The sequence below is a fragment of the Tenrec ecaudatus genome, chromosome 13 (genome assembly GCF_050624435.1).
Source record: "Tenrec ecaudatus isolate mTenEca1 chromosome 13, mTenEca1.hap1, whole genome shotgun sequence".
Taxonomy (NCBI): domain Eukaryota; kingdom Metazoa; phylum Chordata; class Mammalia; order Afrosoricida; family Tenrecidae; genus Tenrec; species Tenrec ecaudatus.
Window position 1 is genome coordinate 123,277,480 of NC_134542.1, and position 4,861 is coordinate 123,282,340.

Consider the following 4,861-nt stretch of genomic DNA (forward strand, 5'->3'; position numbering starts at 1 on the left):
TCACGATTTGCTGTCCTTTTTTAAAAAGGTGTTTAACGCTTAGTGAAGAAAAAAAAAGTAATATTTCACTTCTTGTGAAATATTTTCAGTTAGGGGCTGTTAAACCAGCTACAAAAAAAAAATAGGAGGTACACGCTCCCTGACTCAAATCTTACAATTAGGCCATAAACACAGTCACCAAGTCAATTCCAATAGAAGCTGTATTTCAGGTGGTCAATACCCTACTCACCATGCTACCAAGGTTTTGATATGCTTATAGAAATGAAACAAAACCAAAGCAGTCTAGTATTGTTTGAGATTCCATGAGGGTGATTCTGATTCGCTGTGATACATTGTAAACAAGGTAGAATTGAGTTTCTATTTTAAAGGTTAAGACCTCTGAGAATTCACTAAATCTGACTTCCAAGACATCCTGGGTGAGTTAGCATAACCAGTCATTTGATTAGCAGTGCAGTGCTGTAAGAACCTCTCCCAACCTTGACTCCTGTGACCCCATTTTAGAATTTTAAAAATCTTGTCCAAGTCTCTTTCATCCTAGAAGTATGTAAACTCTTTCTACCCCACAGTTGATTTTGCCCCTTCAGTGTGTTATCCAATGCCAATATCCTCTTCTCAGAAAGTGCCCTTTGTTCCTTGCCCCAATCTAAATCTTTAGAACACCTAGTGTGGTTAAAAAAAATGCCAAGAAGGCACGTCTCCAGGCTATGTTAGAAAATTTGCACTCAGGGTCTTTGTTGACAACTAAGGGTAGTGCACCACCTAGCCCAGGCCCTCGGAAGCCAGTCTTCCAAGGCAGTCTACCCTGCACTTCCCAAGGAGTCAGACCTTCCCCTGCCTGTCAAACCCTAGCAGGAAGGAAGTGCCCCATTAACACCTGCAGAATCAAAAGACCAGGCTTTGTCTCCTCTACACACCCATAGTGAGAATCCTCAAAACATCCCTTTTGGTCCTGAAAGAGGTACTGACAGTGACCCATAAGACCAATCCTTTGTAGTTTGTCCCTTACTCCATTCTCTCCTGCCTCCCAAAGTTAGGAAAAGATGAATGCTTATCTCACCCTCTGTAAACCACTCACTAAAAGGAATGCTGAGGCCTCAGCCCCTCCCTGCTTACCCACTGAAAGTAATGTAATACCCTCCTTACTGCCAAACCAGCTTCAGTTTTGTCCTTATAAACTCAGCCTAAGTATCATATTGGCCCTCTGGGAGTTTCTGAGACTTGAATCCTCCCAATGGCCCCCAGGTAGAAAAAAACGCAATTTGTACATAAATGGCATTATAGTGGCTATTAATTTCTCACGACAAACAATACAATATATCCAAAATACGTAAGACAAGTCTTCTTCCAAATTAGTTGTTTGTTTGCAATGACCCATATCGACACTACACGCCACAGAACAACCTTATTGCAGGGCATGCATAGACTACCAAGTATAATGGAGGAGGAGGTACATTCAGCAAAGAAAAGATAGACCACTTGTACATGCTTAAATGACATCACTTATGCACATGAAAACACTGCATCAGCCAACCAGGCTGCGAGGACAATGTTCCCAAACAGAGCAGCCAGAGCACAGAAAAGACCACAGGACCGGTCCCACTATGACACATGACGCCCCTAATGAGCCATAGCCCAACACGGGACAACACCAGACATAGTGTGGGAAGTGCACCCGATAGGATCCCACCACACCAAGGCAAAACACTAAGGGGCTGCAACAGACAGCAAGGGAATGGAGTGGCAAGATCCGCAGGGAATGCTGAAGGTGGACTTTGGGGCCAGGGCGTGGTGCCCAAATAATCCTAAACTACAAGCTTTTCTTTCTTGTTGTGTTTTGTTCTGTAATTAGTTTGTTGTTGTTGTTATATATTGTTGCTTGGTTTTGCTCTGTGTTGTTTTTGTGCATGTTGTTATCTCCGCAGGTTTGTCTAAATAAGATAGGCTTGATGAACAATCTGGAGGAGAAAACAATATGGGACCGGCAATTTCGGGGGGACATGGGAGAAGGGGGGAAGGTAGTGGTGTTAACAAACCCAGGGACAAGGGAACAAGTGACCCAAATCGGTTGTGAGGAGGTTGTGGGAGGCCTGGTGGGGGCATGATCAAGGGTAATGTAACCAAGAGGAATTGATGAAACACTGATGGGGACTGAGCATGATAGTGGGACAGGAGGAAGGTCAAGGAAAATAGAGGAAAGAGCTGGGAGGCAAAGGATATTTATAGAGGTCTAGATAGGAACATGTATATATGCAAATATATTTATATATGCAGATGGGGAAATTGATCTATGTGCATATATTTATAGGTTTCGTATTAAGGTAACAGATGGATAATGGGCCGCCACTCAAGTACTCCCTCAATGCAATACTTTCTTCTATTGAATTGGCATTCTATGATGTTCACCTTCCCAACACAAATGCTGAAGGCCAAGTGGGTGACTAAGCAAATGTGGTGAAGAAAGATGATGGTGCCCAGCTTTGAAAAGAGTGTCTGGGGTATTAAAGGCTTGAAGGTAAGCAAGTGGCCCTTGAGCTCAGAAGCAACAAAGCCCACATAGAAGAAGCACAACAGCCTGTGTGATCACGGGGTGCTGAAGGGAAGAGTTATCAGGCATAGAACAACAAAAAAGTCATCTTTGTGTGCTCACATCCACATGATCGCTGGAGACAAATGGGTGAATAAGCAAATGTGGCGAAGAAAGCTGATGGTGTCCGGCTATCGAAAGATATAGCGTCTGGGGTCTTAAAGGTAAACAGGTGTCCATCTAGCTCAGAAGAAAGCCCACATGGAAGAAGCACACCAGCCGGTGTGATCATAAGGTGTCGAAGAGATCAGGCATCATCACAACAAAAAAATCTTACCATAGTGAATGAGGAGAGGAGCACGGAGAGGAGACCCAAAGCCCATCTGGCATCCCCTTACAGAAGGTTCTCTTAGAGGAGACCAGCCAGTCAGGGTGTGATGTAGCAATGATGAAAAATTTAACTTCCCTCTAGTTCCTAAATGCTTCCTCCCCCGGCCCACCCCCACACTGTCATGATCCCGATTTTACCTTGCAAGTCTGACTAGACCAGAGGATGTACACTGGTACAAATAGGAACTGGAAACACAGGGAGTCCAGGGCCCGTGATCCCTTCAGGGCCAGTGGTGTGAGTGGCAATACTGGGAGGGTAAAGGGAGGATGGGTTGAAAAGGGAGAAAAGATTACATGCATCTACATGCTTGTTGTCCCCCTAGGGGACGGACAACAGAAAACTGGGTGAAGGGATACATTGGACAGGGCAAGATATGGCAAAATAATTTATACATTATTAAGGGTGCATGAGGGAGCTGGGAGTGAGGAGGAAGGGGTAAAATGAGGGGCTGATGTGGAGAGCAAATGTTATGAGAATGATGAGGGCAATCAATGTACAAATGTGTTATACACAATTGATGTATATGTATGGCTTGTAATAAGAGATGTATGAGTCCCTAATAAAACCATTAAAAAAAAACAAAACAAAAAACCCTGCATCAGGATACCACAATTTGGGAAACAATTTTTACCAATGACACATTGGACAAAGGGCTAATTATGAAAATATACTAAACTGTACAACATCTCAATAAAATGATGAGACACCATTAAAAATGGGAAAAAAGATATAAAGAGAAAGTTGACCAACACTGAAGTACAGACGAGTAACACAGGAGAAAATGCTCACAATCACTAGCCTTCAGGGAGTTGGAAATTAAAACACAATAACACCTTACTCCCACAATGCCAGCCCAAATCAAAGAAACAGAAAACAAATAAAGGAGAAGGCATGGAGAGATCGGAACACATATATACCGCTGTCGGACTTATAAGCACACACAGTCATTGTGGAAAACGATATGGGGTTACTTAAGTAACCAGAAATTGAAATCCCATATGATCCAACAATACCACTATTAAGCATTATGGATTTTGTGTGTGTATAGATGTATATATATACATTTACCAATAACAAATTAAAAGATAAAATTCAATATAAAAAAGAACATTAGAAAGTACAATAGATTTAAAATGAGTCAAAAAGGAGCTCAGAGGGTAAAGGGTTATAATTTAACCTAACGGCATCTGCAACAATTCACTTTCCAATGCATTCTACATGATATAGCAAGGCCATTCACATTTTTGGTCTAAGGTGAGAGTTGTTTTTCTTCACTTTTTTTTTAAGACTTAAAGTACATTAACATGGATCAAAAGGGACATCAAATGTAAAATCAGATTTGTCTTGATATCAATGTGTATGAACACACAGGATGAGTCTATCAGGCTTTCCCAGGCTCTGTATTCATGATTTCTTGCAGGATACCTACTGTAGTCATACAATGAGGAAGACATTTTGTTCAACCCTCCTATCCAATTAGTGAATCACAGCTAAACTTATGGGCTTTATAAAACAAAATAAAACATAATTTGATACCAAAGTCACTAAACGCATACGTACTGCCACAATCACTGTACTCATATGGTTTCTCTGTTGTACTCTACTGTCTATTGTCACTTGACTCCTTTCTGGCTAAAAGCCATCCCACCAGAACTACATCAGTTAGGATGCCACTGAGGTTTAATGATACATGAGAGAAGCCAGAGAAGACCTATACAAAGTCACTAGATTGATAGGGTTTTCCATCTGCCGATCACTGATATGTAACACGACTCCCTAGGGACAGCTTTCCCAACTTGACAGAATTTAAAACTTTTTCATTTTTCTGTGTTTATGTCAAGAAAACTTTGGAACACAAGTAAAAATCATTACAGTTACATGGTAACTGTCCTCCATATTATCGATGAGACATGAGCTCTTTGTTTTTTATGAATTTTTTATTCTGA